The following is a 15,731-nucleotide window of genomic DNA, read 5'->3' as shown; positions in this document are numbered from 1 at the left end:
AAGTTTGACTTTCTCACAACTCTTTTTTTTAAACAATAAAAACTTTAGCGTAAAGATCGAGGCGTTGAGGAGGGCACAGCCCCTATCATATACGGACTAATTTCTGTTCATTTTAAGTTTTAAGGTCGCTCCTTACTTTCAGTTTAAAAAAGTTGTTTTTTTATTTTATTTGTGATCGTTTTTTAGTTAATGCAGATTTTGTTTTGGCTCGCCGGCATTGAATAAGTAAGCAAAATTTTCATAAAAAATTTAATTTTATTTTGATAAATGGCTCTCTAAATTTGGTTCTGCCGTAATTTAAAAATTAACTTACGTAACTAACTTCTATATTCGTATATTTTTCTTCTGGCAAAAAATACACAGTTGCGGATTTTTGCAGATAGGAGCTTGAAACCTATGTTATAGGTTTTTCTGACGCGCTGAATCTGACGGTGTGATTCTCATTAAATTTTTTTAACTTTTAGGAGATATTTCCCCCCTCTGTAAAAAATCAGGTAAATTTTCTCAGGCTCGTAGCCTTTGATGAGTAATACTAAACTTAATAAAATTCATATATTTAGAATCAACATTATAAGCCCATTCTTTTGATACATTTATTGACATCAAAGTTCCGTTTTTAAAAGTTTCGATTACTATTGAGCCGTATCGCTTTTTTTTTATTGTTTTTTTTTATTGCGTATATGTTATTACGTATATGATGGGGTTCTCCCCTTATTCAATACCACGCTCTTTAAGTTAAAAGTTAAAAAAATTTTAATTCACAAACCCCTGAATCACAAAGGCCGTTTAATTAGAATAGATAGCCCCTCCTCCACCCCCACCAGAAAAAAATTATTCCTGAAAATGTCTGTATACTTCCCAATAACCAATACAATATGTAAGCAATGGGCAAAGTTCATAACTTGCAGCCCTTCCCCTGGGAACTGTGGGGGATTAAGTCATCTTAAAAGACATATTTATTAGATTTTCGACTATGCTGGACAAAATGGCTATTTCAAAATTTTAATTTAGTGACTTTGAGAAAAAAATATGAGCGTGGGAGGGGGCCTAGCTACCCTACCATTTTCTTTAGTTACTTAAAAAGGGCACTAGAACTTTTAATTTCCATTCCAATGAGCCCTTTTACGATATTCTAGGACCACTGGGTCAATACGATTACCCCTGGGAAAAAAAAATAAACACGCACCCGTGATCTTTCTTCTGGCAAAAAATGCAAAAATTCCACATTTTTGTAGATAGGAGCTTGAAACCTCTACAGTAGGGTTTTCTGATACGCTAAATATGATGGTGTGAATTTCATTAAGGTTCTACAATTTTTAGGGGGTCTTTCCCCCTTTTTCCGAAAATCACTCAAATTTTCTCAGGCGCGTAACTTTTGATAGATAAATTTAAATGAAATTTAATTGATGAAACTTATATATATGAAATTAAAATTAAAATCTGATTCTTTTGATATATCTATTGGTACCAAATTCCGTTTTTTAGAGTTTCGGTTACCATTGAGCCGGGTCGCTCCTTACTTACAGTTCGTTACCACGAATTGTTTGAAAAGCAAGTTTTTTAAAAATACTTCAAATTTAACAGCCCTTGGGTTCTATGACTCATTCCTAAAGGAACGAGTCATAGAACAATAACGAAAACTGACTAGCTTAAACGATAAATAAAAGTTCAAATAGGGATAAAATTCATTTAATAGACAGTGATGATAGAAATTCACAAAAATACTAGATATTTCGGTCACATATACAATGACCGTCATCAGTAGTAAAACTAAAATAAAACAAAAGTTTTTATACTAAATCAAATAACACTACATATTGATTGAATCTCTAATCCTTTTCAAAGCAAAGGCGGAAGCTATTCTCTTTGACCTTCTTGGGATCGGTTCATTAGCATTCAATGATATAACATTTGAACAAAGGTCAACTACATTGGGTGAATTGAACTTTACTCTGTCAGATTTTAATAAATTATCATAGATAGAGTCCAGCCCATATTCACCTGCATCCCGATTCAAAGCAATATTCTTGAATAAGATTTTCTTTATTTCAAGAATTTCACGAAAATTTTGCTTTAGACCCCGATCCCTAGAAATCAAAGAGACATTCTCGAACAAAATAAAATGGTCTGGAAAATGAAAAATATGTTCAGAAAGGGCTGAAGTGAAATCTTCAGACTTGGAAACTAGCTTTAAAGCCGAAGAAATAGAATCTTTGTGTTGTAATAATCTCCTGTCCAAACTCTGGTTAGTTCGTCCCACATATGAGCATCCGCATGTACATGGTATCGAATAAACCCCACTGTGTTTCCCCAATATAGTTAGATCCTTCCCAGAACTTAGAAAACTACCCAAAGTATTATTACTCTTTAAAGCTACCCTTAAACCATTGCTTTGTAAAATTCTTTTAAGTTTTTCACTTAGCCCGGGTACATATGGTAAGGAACAAAAAACATCCTTGTTCCGAGTTGTCTCCAAGACTTCCGTAAAAATCTCTAGAAACCTTTTTCTTCTTTTCGAAAAAATCTGGTTAATTAACCATTCTGGATACATGTTACTTATTAGTATTTTCCTTTGAAAAGACAACTCCTCAACAAATTTTGGAGAGCAAATACTAAAGATCCGATCAGTTAAAGAAATGATCAAGCCAATTTTTACTTGGCGAGCGTGACCGGAACTATAAGACAAAAATCTATTGTTATTTGTAGGTTTTCTGTAAATTTTAAAATCCAGACTATTTTGATTTTTCAAAAGAAGAACATCTAGGAAAGGAAGTTTCCCATTCTCTTCCAATTCAACGGTAAACTTTAAATCCCCTCCCAAACAATTAAGATGTTCCAAAAATCCTTTTAATTCCTCCTCCCCATAATTCCATACTGAAATAATGTCATCCATATACCGGCCCCAGAAAATATGTTTTAAAAAATATGAATCTAACGCAATTTTTTCAATATTCTCCACAAAAATATTAGCTAATAAAGGGGATAAAGGGGCCCCCATAGGTAAACCATTTATTTGTTCGAAATACTCCCTCTAAATTGAAAAAAATAAGAGAACTTATTGCACAACCTTACTAAATTCATAATTACAGAAACTTCCAAATCTGTTTTGCCACTAATCAGATCCAAATTTCTTAAGAGGTTTCATTCTAGAAGAGTTTCGGATACTCTTACATCACTATTTGTGTATATTGATACAATGTCGAAGCTTGAAAGCAAAGAATTCGAATAAATTTCTACTTTTTTCAGTTTTTCAACCAAATTAGAAGAATTCCTATTATACGAAATTTGTGTAGACAAAAGTGGTTTACAGATTGACACTAACCATTTGCTCAGAACACTTGTAGGTGACCTTGTACTTGACACAATGGGTCGTAATGGTAGGTTAGGCTTATGAATTTTGGGAAGTCGATATAATTTAGGGCACAAGGAACTGCGTAGCAGGCATTTGTAATAGAGTTGAGGTGTAATTTTTCCTTCATCCTTTAAGCACTTCAATTCTTTCTTAAACTTATCTGTAAAAGAGTCTGTTGGATTATACGATAGCTTCTTGTATGTTTTTTCATCATTTAGTAAACTTCTTAGTTTTAAATCGTAGTCCTCAGTATTCATCACAACTAAAGTGTTACTCATATCTGCTTTTGTAATGATAATTGAACTATCCTTTTTCAAGTTTTTAAGAATTCTTATTATTTGATTTAGTATAAAAACTTTTGTTTTATTTTGTTTTATTTTAGTTTTACTACTGATGAAGGTCACTGTATTTGTGACCGAAATATCTAGTATTTTTGTGAATTTCTATCATCACTGTCTATTAAAAGGATTTTATCCCTATTTGAACTTTTGTTTATCGTCATGGAAAGGCAGTGTGGTCTCCGAAATTATCTATGACTAGCTTAAAGAGCAAGGGTTGAGAAAGGAGCCGCTCCACTCATATTTGAAATGGCTCTTGCTTCTCTTAAGCTTAAAACTTGGTTTTATAACTGGAATTTCTGATTGTTTTTCAAATTTCGACAAGAAATGCTTTCCTGCTTTCTGTGTAAAATTTGGCTCAGAAATTTCCCTGAATTTTACCATGAAAAATTATTCCCCCGGAAGGGCTTTATACCACTCAAGGACCCCCTTCCCACCAAAAAATACCACTTCCCATTATAATTTTTTTCCTATTCTGCAATGAGAAATACTATATGTGAACGGTGGGCAAACTGCGTAACTTGTAGTTCCTTCTTCTTGGACTATAAGGGATCATTTCCTCCCCAAAGATAAATTATTGGACCTTTCTACTGTTTAAATCAAATTAATAATGCCAAATTTTGATATGTCATTATATGGGTAAACAGGGGCGTGGAACAATTGCTAGCGACCCTCCAATCTTTGGTTATTCTCATAGGTCAGTAATATTTGTGACTCACGATCAAATAAGCCCTCTTCTAATCTTCTAGGTTTGGTTTGTTACAATTGGGCATGGGGAACGAAACATATAAACCCGTATCTCTTCTAGTAAAAAGTACAAAATTCAAGATTTTAGATAGAAAATAGGAGTTAAAAACTTCTACACTTAGGCTCTCTAATCAGAAAATAATAAAATGAAAAATAAAATCAAAACAGGTGAGAAAACAAGGATTTTGTCAGCCAGTGGCAAACCATGATGACCAAGAAACAAGCAAATATTTCTACAAGGACCTCCCTCAAGCTGTCCTCAGTGCTAAACTTGATATGAAACCAGTGATAAACAAAATTTCTTATTTGAACGAAAACCATCAAAAATTTTTAACTAAATGTTTTATACAATCTCCTTCCAAAAAATATAATTTATACATAAAGGAAACAAATATGTTTGCAAATAAAATGTCTGCTAGGAGTTAAAAACGTCTACACCTAGGCTCTGTAATAGGCTGAATATTAACGTGCTTTACATTTTGATGCTGTTTCCTCCTTTGTCAAAAATCAAGTGAATTTCATCAGTCCCGTGGATTTTGAGGAATAAATTTTGTTTTTTATTTCGATTGTTGTTGGACCGAGTCGCGAGTTCCGTACAGAACAATAACAACAAATACATTATATTTAAATAACTTATAATAACACACAGGCTAAAATTGACATATTAAAATCAAAGTGGAAAGATAATAATAAAATGAAAAATAAAATCAAAACAGGTGAGAAAATAAGGATTTTGTCAGCAAGTGGCAAACCATGATGACGAAGAAACAAGCAAATATTTCTACAAGGACCTCACTCAATCTGTCCTAATTGCTAAACAAAAAATAAAGAAGAAAAAAAACAACGAAAATTTAACCTTTCGAAGTTTACCCGACAACGACAAAACAGACACTCAAAGTGTCTATGGATTTGACAGTGGAAGAAGACACAACCATGTATTTTATAAAATAATCTCTTATTTAAAATACAGTATTTATCGATTCAACGTTTCATGTAATTTTTTTTCTATATGAATGAATACTAGATAGGAATGACACAAAAGGCTAAGTAGAAACAGAGTTGAAGGTATAGAGTGAAAGGATATAAGGTAAAAAAATAGCTCCATAGGGAGATATTTAGAGGGTTAGAATCACCCCTTTCCAGTGAACATGGCCATTTAAATCCGTTTTAACAAGAATCCCACTTGATATGAAACCAGTGATAAACAAAATTTCTTATTTGAACGAAAACCATCAAAAATTTTTAACTAAATGTTTTATACAATCTCCTTCCAAAAAATATAATTTATACATAAAGGAAACAAATATATTTGCAAATAAAATGTCCACTTTTATTTTTGTACATTCTACACCTTAGAAGTAGGTATTTATAAATCCTAAGTTGAAAAGACATCCATTTCTTAAAAAGGGGTTTATCTCTCACTGCCATCTTTATTTCAAAGTATTTACTCTACCACTGAATTCCAGCAAACCCTTAATTATTCAATGCAAATGAACTTTTGCCATTGGTTTCATATTAGCTTACAGAACAAAAACCAGTTTTTTGACATGATGCCTATACGTGCCACATTTCGATAGAGTCGTGTTTGGTTTAGAATTGGCATGTCATCACCTTCGTATTAGCTTAAGAAACAAAACAAGTCTTGTGACGTCAGCTCTTAAACATGCCCCTTTTCGACAAGAATTCATTTTTGTTTCTATGCGGCCATGCCACATTAAAAACCTGTTTCAAACATGCCTCAAAGCGGCTGATCCTGTTTTCGACCGACCCTTAACTTTGGACATTTTGATTCTGTTCCATAAAATAGTTCATTTATGACCCCGAGAGAGGGTGCCCCAGTTTCTATTATGGACCCCCAGGGACAAGGTCCCCCCTTGGTCCGTGCCTCCTATGGAGGTACCCTAAATATCTGTAGAGCGTTCCCTTATCGCCACCTGGGGACACGCTGAATGGCTTGGGGGAGGCCAGATGCTACTGGTGGGGTTGTTAACCAGAATAGCCGTTTATCTACAGTAGCCATTTCAGTCATCATAGTTTTATATTAGAGCTAAGACGTGAATAGAAAAACACGAAATTATATTGTTGTTTCTGAAGACGTCATGAAATAATACCATTGCGCCATGACGTCATGAAATAAATTGCATTAAAGAACGAACTTTAGTCCATAGTTACAGCAAGGAAAGAGTTTCAGCCCATAGTAACTAAGATTATAATTTAAGACTCAAACAAGTAATTTGTTTGCTTTGATCTGGGTTGCAGCGGTAGCTAGCAACCTAGTAAGAGACGATCACGTCCAATATAAGAAATATAAAAACCCATAGCTCCTAAAAAAAGAGTCAGATCCAAACAAAAAGTACACCATTAGAACTGCCTTGTCCGAAACCCCTGTATAGTAAACTTTCCATCCCTTGGCTTGAACAGCAAGGGAAATATATTGGCGTGAAAATCAAGAAAAGTGGCAGCTACTACAACATTCTGCTTAAACGGGATATTTTTTTTTACAGTAAAGAACGATCTCTCGCCCGTAGTAACTGATATATGGTGTCTCCAAGGGTAGCTGCAGGCTATCTAAATTGTATCGGTATCCGGGTTGCAGCGGAAGCTGTAACCCGGAGATTCAAGGGACGGATATTAATGGGGTTATAGTGCACCATTAGAGCCGCTTTGTCCGATATACCTGTAGAGGAAACCTTCTTTCCCTTGGCTTGAACAGCAAGGAAAATATATTGGCTTGAAAATCAACAAAAGTGGCAGCTGCTACAGCATTCTGCCTAACGGCAGCTTTTTTTTCTTTCTTTTTTCTTTTCCACAGACAGCTTGACACTGAAACATTGTAGAGAGTTGTTTAATGGCTCATTTTAAAGGAAATTAATGGAGTTAAAAACCTTTTGTAATTTAAACAAGTTATTTTTAAAATTATAATAAAGAACGACCTCTTGCCCTTAGTTACCTATGTCTTGTCAAATTAGCTAATTAATTTTCACCGGATTTTGTTTTAAAAATAATTCCCACACAGGGACTCGAACCCAAGCTAATTGGTTGAAGGCCAACTATCCTAAGCCACTGGACCATATGAGATACGTGTTGAATTCACCTCTTGGATACACAATACAGAAATTATAAAATAAAATTGTAATTTCCAGACTTCATTTGCATGCAATAGATACCGAGAGTTCTATGACTCCTCCCCACAATGAATTCTAATGGTTTATGACTCCTCCCCACAATGAATTCAAATGGTTTTAGGAGTCATCCCCCTAGCCATAACTCCAATCAACCTTGAGCGAAGGTATAAAGGTGTGATAGTGAATTTTTCTTCTCGAAAACTACATTAATAGCTTCCAAGATGATAGGATTCTATGACACAGAATTTATCGGTTTGAAAAAATCATCTTGTGGTGTTATATTTGAATGTGCATTTTTATTATTGTCAATGGAACTCGAAGAAATTGACTGTTATCATTTGATAGTGAACTACATGTTTGAGTATGATAAAAGCTTGTGGAGTACTACATTACATCGTATAAACAGACTGGGATTTTACGATAGAGTGATTGCACCACTTAATAAGAGGGGTCAGGAACTGAGAAATGTCCAGGAGCAAGTAAGTGAAATTTGCAGCTTTTCCGGGGTTGAAGTACTCTATGTAAAGGGTATTTTACCTACAGATAAAGTTTTAATTCAAAAGTGTGACCATAGGATTCCACTGTTCAATCTAGAAGAATTTAAGTGTCCTAAATTTGAAGAGGGTTTATCATCGTCCTGAAGACGAGGTCAGGTTCTTCGCGCACTGGATACCTAAGGATATACCTGATCGTGATCAATGCATGAGATATGGTAAAAACAATTCTATATCATGGGACCTTCGTTTCTGGATGTTTCAGAGTGAACGTGTGCATGACTATGTGTCATAATATAATTTTGTATCAATATTCTACATGGCATAATTTCATTAAAAATATATTATGCATTACATTGTTATGTGTTCATTAAAATTAGAGTAAGCTAGCATATCAAAAGTTTAGAATGTCTATTAAAACATCAGAGATGTGAGAAAAGGAATTTTCATACATCTATTGTCTGACACATGAGGTAACATTGACAAAATCTAGGTATCAGAATGAATAAATTCTTTATCAGCATCCGTTGTTGGATATGTCATTATGTCATTATGAAAAAATTGTAAGTAAGTAGGAAGTAGGTAAGAAAGTAAGTAACAAACTCTTTCTTGAATTCATCTCTTGGATACACAATACAGAAATTTTATTATAGGAAATTATGAAAAAGAAAAAAATTGAAGAAAGTCTCTATTAACATTCATTATCGACTGAAGTCGCTTCCTAGACAGACAATACAGCAATTTCACAAAATCTAAGCATAAGAGTGATTAAATTCTATATCAACATCCATTTCTCGGATACATCGGAAAACGTTGACAAAATTTAAGTACCAGAAACAATAAATTCATTTTCAAAGTTTTTATCGGATAAATAAGATAACAGTCATAAAATCCAAGTTCTATTCATTTTGGCTTCATGTGTTGTTACGTTGAATTTAGATTAGACCGGTTTTTCTTTTCATTTTGGCTTCATGTGTTGTTACGTTAAATTTAGATTATACCGGTTTTTGTTTCTATAGTAGAGACTAGAGTATATTTTTAGAGTAGAAAAAAAATTCTGGTTAGTCTGAAGTAGATTGTGAGAGTGTTAGGACTCTAAAAAATGGATGGATTTGAGAAAGAGCGAATCAAGGGGGATCTACTGTTTATGGAAAAACGTTTGATTCTAGATGACGATTTTCTAGAGCTGTCTGTTCAAAGGAAGATATTTTCTCAGGGAATGCTTGTCGATATTGACCGTAAACTCTAATTTTTGTAAGAAAATTATAGAAAATACATTTCTCTAGGTCAAATGTGAATCATTGGCTAGAAAAAAGCTATGTGTAAATTTCATTCAAGGAATTACGAAAAAATGTGTAAGCAAGTAACATTGTCAGTGTGTGTGTGTGTGTGTGTGTGTGTGTGTGTGTGTGTGTGTGTGTGTGTGTGTGTGTGGGTGTGTGTGTGTGTGTGTGTGTGTGTGTGTGTGTGTGCGTGAGCGTGTGCGTGTGGGTGTGCGTGTGCGTGTGAGTGTGCGTGTGCGTGTGCGTGTGCGTGTGAGTGTGTGTGCGTGTGTGAGTGTGTGTGTGAGTGTGTGTGTTAGTGTGTGTGTGTGTGTGTGTGTGTGTGTGTGTGTGTCCACACACACACAAACACATTGTGAGAGTCCTAACACTCTAACAATCAACTTCAGACTAACCAGAATTTTTTTCTACTCTAAAAATATACGCTAGTCTCTACGATAGAAAGAGAAACCGGTCAAATCTAAATTCAACTTAACAACACATGAAGCCAAAATGAAAAGAAAACCGGTCTAATCTAAATTCAACGTATCAACACAAGAAGCCAAAATGAATAGAACTTAAATTTTATGACTGTTATCTGATGTATCCGATAAAAACTTTGAAAATGTATTTATTTTTTCTGGTACTTAGATTTTGTCAACTTTTTCCGATATATCAGAGAAATGGATGTTGATATAGAATTTAATCACTCTTATACTTAGATTTTGTGAAATTGCTGTATTGTCTGTCTTGGAAGCGACCTCAATCGATAATGATTGTTAATAGAGAGTTTCTTCAATTTTTTTTTATAATTTCCTATAATAAAATTTCTGTATTGTGTATCCAAGAGATGAATTTATGAAAGAGTTTGTTACTTACTTACTTACTTACCTACTTCCTACTTATTTACAATTTTTTATAATGACATAATGACATATCCAACAACTGATGTTGATAAAGAATTTATTCATTCTAATACCTAGATATTGTTAATGTTACCTCATGTGTCTGACAATAGATGTATGCAAATTCCGTTTCTCATATCTCCGATGTTTTAATAGACATTCTAAACTTTTGATATGCTATCTTACTCTAAAAATAATGGACACATAACAATGTAATGCATAACATATTTCTAATGAAATAATCTATGTAGAATATTAATACAAAATTATATTATGACACATAGTCATATACATGTTCACTCTTAAACATCCAGAAACGAGGGTCCCAAGATATATAATAGTTTTTACCATATCTTATGCATTTATCACGATCAGGTATGTCCTTAGGTATCCAGTGCGAGAAGAACCTGACCTCGTCTTCAGGACGGTGATAAACCCCTTCAAATTTAGGACACTTAAACTTCTAGATTGAAAAGTGGAACCCTAGGGTCATACTTTTGAATTAAAACTTTATCTGTAGGTTCATTACCCTTTACATAGATTGCTTCAACCCCGAAAAAGCTGCAAATTTCACTGACTTCCTCCTGGACATTTCTCAGTTCCTGACCACTATTATTAAGTGGTTTAATCACTCTATCGTAGAATCCCAGTCTGTTTATACGATGTAATGTAGTACTACACAAGCTTTTATCATACTCAAACATATTATAGTTCAATGTCCAATGATAACAGTCAATTTCTTCGAGTTCCATTGACATCAATAAAAATGCACATTCAAAAATAACACCACAAGATGATTTTTTCAAACCGATAAATTCTGTGTCATACAGTCCTATCATCTTGGAAGCTATTAATGTAGTTGTTAAGAAGAGAAATATATCATCAAACTTTTATACCTTCGCTCAAGGTTGAATGGAGTTATGGCTAGGGGTATGACTCCTAAAACCATCTGAATTCATTGTGGGGAGGAGTCATAAAACCATTAGAGTTCATTGCGGGGAGGAGTCATAGAACTTTCGGTATCTATGGCATGCAAATGAAGTCTGGAAATTATAATTTTTTTTATTTCTGTATTGTGTATCCAAGAGGTGAATTCAAGAAAGATATTTTGTCATTTTAAGATACGTAAAAAAAAAAGAAAAAAAATAAAGGTGAATAATTTCGAAGTTTAAAAAAAATAGTTTGTTTTATGAAAAAACATATTGAATTAGAACCATCAGTCCTCATCATTATGAGTATCCAAAACTGGACTTAGTTTCACATTTGAAGTAGAGAATTGTATTTTCCATAATTTTCTTATAAGAAACTAGAGTTTACGGTCAAAAACCCTTATTAGCTCTGATTTTACGGAAATAGTTTTATTTTTCGATTCAAAAATAGACTTAAGTTTCACAATTGAACCAGAGAATTGTATTTTCCATAATTTTCTTACAAAAAACTAGAGTTTACAGTCAAAAAGCCTTAATAGCTCAGATTTTACGGAAATAGTTTGTCTGACAATAGATGTACGCACATTCGTTTTCTTACATCTCTGATGTTTTAATGGACATTCTAAACGCTTGATATGCTAGCTTACTCTAAAAATTAATGAACATATAACAATGTAATATATTTAATGAAATAATGCTATGTAGAATATTAATACAAAAATTTGTTATTATACATAATTAATATCAATGATTAACTTTGGACATTTTGAATCCGTTCCATAAATTATTTCACCATTTTCTCTCTTGATATTGTAGTTATTGTCTTCTCTTAGTTCGTAATCAGTAGAATAATCATTATTCCATATTGAATCATACACAATTTTTACTGGTGTCTCTTCAACAGGCTCAATGTGCGTTTCGTCTTTCGTATTATTTCATTCATTGACTGTTTGAGCAATGCCAGTAACGTTTGCTGGTGCTTTGTTTTTCATCGTTTCATCTTTATATTCCGTAGTGATTTTTTCTGACAATGCCAATCTTATTTTTCTGGCACTTTCACTGTCTATTAACACATTATTTTTACACTGGTAACATTTTCGGCACGTAAACAAGATATGGTTTACGATATTAGTAGCAGAGTATGCCTTTCTTTTATTAACCTTCCGTTGAATGCTAATACCCGAAAGCTGATGATTGGATGTATCATCAACAATTATTTTTATGTTAGCATTCTCTTTGAGTGCAATCATCTCTGGAGATCTCATTCTCGCATATCCACCAACATAAGAGTTGAATTTTTTCGGTATTCCAAAGAAGTTTAATTCCTTACTGTCATGACAATGCATGCACACATTTCCAATAGTGCTACCACGTGTACTTGTTTCATAGTTTAAATACTTCTACTTGTCGGCAATCAATGCTACAAAAACCTTTTCATGTGAACACACTCTATTAAAATGTTCCATCTTCACTTTTTTTTAAGATATGACTAATGTGCTGATCGTTCCACTGCGTAAAAACACTAATTTAATACAAGCAATAGACTAGGTAGTGTCGATATCCGGTCATAGAATACTAGTGGGAATGCCACATCTTGTCTCAGACAAATCATAGAGCACAATTGTTGAAACCGTAAGCATATTTTGACATTTTAAGATATATACAAAAAGAAAAAAAATAAATAAAGTTGAAAAATTTAGAAGTTTAAAAAAAAAGTTTGTTTTTATGAAAAAAAATATTAAATTATTAGTTTAGATTTTACGGATATAGTTTTAGATTCAATTCAAAAATAGACTTGAGTTTCACACCTCTACCAGAGAATTATATTTTCCCTAATTTTCTTACAAAAAAAAACTAAAGTTTACGGTCAAAACCCTTATTAGCTCAGATTTCACGGAAATAGTTTATTTTTATAGGTTTCAGACAACACACGCCTATGAGACACTAATACCCATCCCCCCAAAAACACTTTTCAGCCGTTTCTTATTAAAAAATTTTATTTCAAGTCATTCAAACGTGTTTTTCGCTAGCAACTCGGCCCACAGTACAGCACTATAAGTACTCTAATAAATCCCGCTCCCATCCCTCCAAAAATATTTTATTCTGAGATTTCTTGTTAATAATTTTTATAATGAATCCTAAATCTTTGGAAACAGCCTCTATTTCTGCCCGTTTAAGTTTTGATGTTGCTCCTTACTTTTGGTTGAAGAAACTTTTTTATAATTCAATTTCTGATCACGGGGGGTGGGCCACGATTGAAGTTGTTTTCAAGGAAAAATACCCTTCCCCTCTTCCATGGAAAAGTTCCCCCCTCAAGACAATTCCATTCCTGTCGTCTTTTAGAGGGTGTTTCCCCATTTTTCGATAATCAGGCAATTTTCTCAAGCTCATAGCTTTTGACTGGCAACACTAAAGCTAATGAATCCAAAATCTTTGAAAACCCTCTATTTCCGCCCGTTTAAGTTTTGATGTTGCTCCTTAATTTCAGTTGAAAAACTTTTTTATAATTCAATTTCTGATCACAGGGGGTGGGCCACGGTTTAAGCTGCTTTCATGTAAAAATACCCTTCCCCTTTTCCTTGGAAAATTCCTCCCTCAAGACATTTCCATTCCTGTCGACTTTTAGAGGGTGTTTCCCCATTTTTCGACAATCAGGCAATTTTCTCAAGCTCATAGCTTTTGATTGGTAACACTAAAGTAAATGAATCCTAAATCTTTGGAAACAGCCTCTATTTCTGCCCCTTTAAGTTTTGATGTTGCTCGTTACTTTCAGTTAAAAAACTTTTTTATAATTCAATTTCTGATCACGGGGGGCGGGCCACGGTTGAAGTTGTTTTCATGTAAAAATACCCTTCCCCCTTTCCATGGAAAATTCCTCCCTCAAGACAATTCCATTCCTGTCGTCTTTTGGAGGGTGTTTCCCCGTTTTTGGATAATCAGGCAATTTTTTCAAGCTCATAGCTTTTGACTGGCAACACTAAAGTTAATGAATCCTAAATCATGAAAACAGCCTATATTTCTGACCGTTTAAGTTTTGATGTTGCTCCTTACTTTCAGTTGAAGAAACTTTTTTATAATTCAATTTCTGATCGCGGGGGGTGTGCCACGGTTGAAGTTGTATTCACGTAAAAATACCCTTCTCCTCTTCCATGGAAAATTCCCCCCTCAAAACAATTCCATTCCTGTCGTCTTTCGGAAGGTGTTTCCCCATTTTTCAATAATCAGGCAATTTTCTCAAGCTCATAGCTTTTGACTGGCAACACTAAAGTTTATGAATCCTAACTCTTTGAAAACAGCCTCTATTTCTGCCCGCTTAAGTTTTGACGTTGCTCCTTACTTTCAGTTGAAGAAACTTTTTATAATTCAATTTCTGATCGCAGGGGGTGGGCCACAGTTGAAGTTGTTTTCACACACACACACACACACACACACACACACACACACACACACACACACACACACACACACACACACACACACACACACACACTCACACACACACACACACACACACACACACACACACACACACACACACACACACACACACACACACACACACACACACACACACACACACACACACACACACACACACACACACACACACACACACACACACACACACACACACACACACACACACACACACACACACACACACACACACACACACACACACACACACACACACACACACACACACACACACACACACACACACACACACACACACACACACACACACACACACACACACACACACACACACACACACACACACACACACACACACACACACACACACACACACACACACACACACACACACACACACACACACACACACACACACACACACACACACACACACACACACACACACACACACACACACACACACACACACACACACACACACACACACACACACACACACACACACACACACACACACACACACACACACACACACACACACACACACACACACACACACACACACACACACACACACACACACACACACACACACACACACACACACACACACACACACACACACACACACACACACACACACACACACACACACACACACACACACACACACACACACACACACACACACACACACACACACACACACACACACACACACACACACACACACACACACACACACACACACACACACACACACACACACACACACACACACACACACACACACACACACACACACACACACACACACACACACACACACACACACACACACACACACACACACACACACACACACACACACACACACACACACACACACACACACACACACACACACACACACACACACACACACACACACACACACACACACACACACACACACACACACACACACACACACACACACACACACACACACACACACACACACACACACACACACACACACACACACACACACACACACACACACACACACACACACACACACACACACACACACACACACACACACACACACACACACACACACACACACACACACACACACACACACACACACACA

This window comes from Artemia sp. Qi Xiang Cuo, chromosome 4 (genome assembly GCF_049724085.1).
Source record: "Artemia sp. Qi Xiang Cuo chromosome 4, ASM4972408v1, whole genome shotgun sequence".
In the NCBI taxonomy this organism is placed as follows: Eukaryota; Metazoa; Arthropoda; class Branchiopoda; order Anostraca; family Artemiidae; genus Artemia; species Artemia sp. Qi Xiang Cuo.
Note: the sequence above shows the minus strand (reverse complement) of the source record.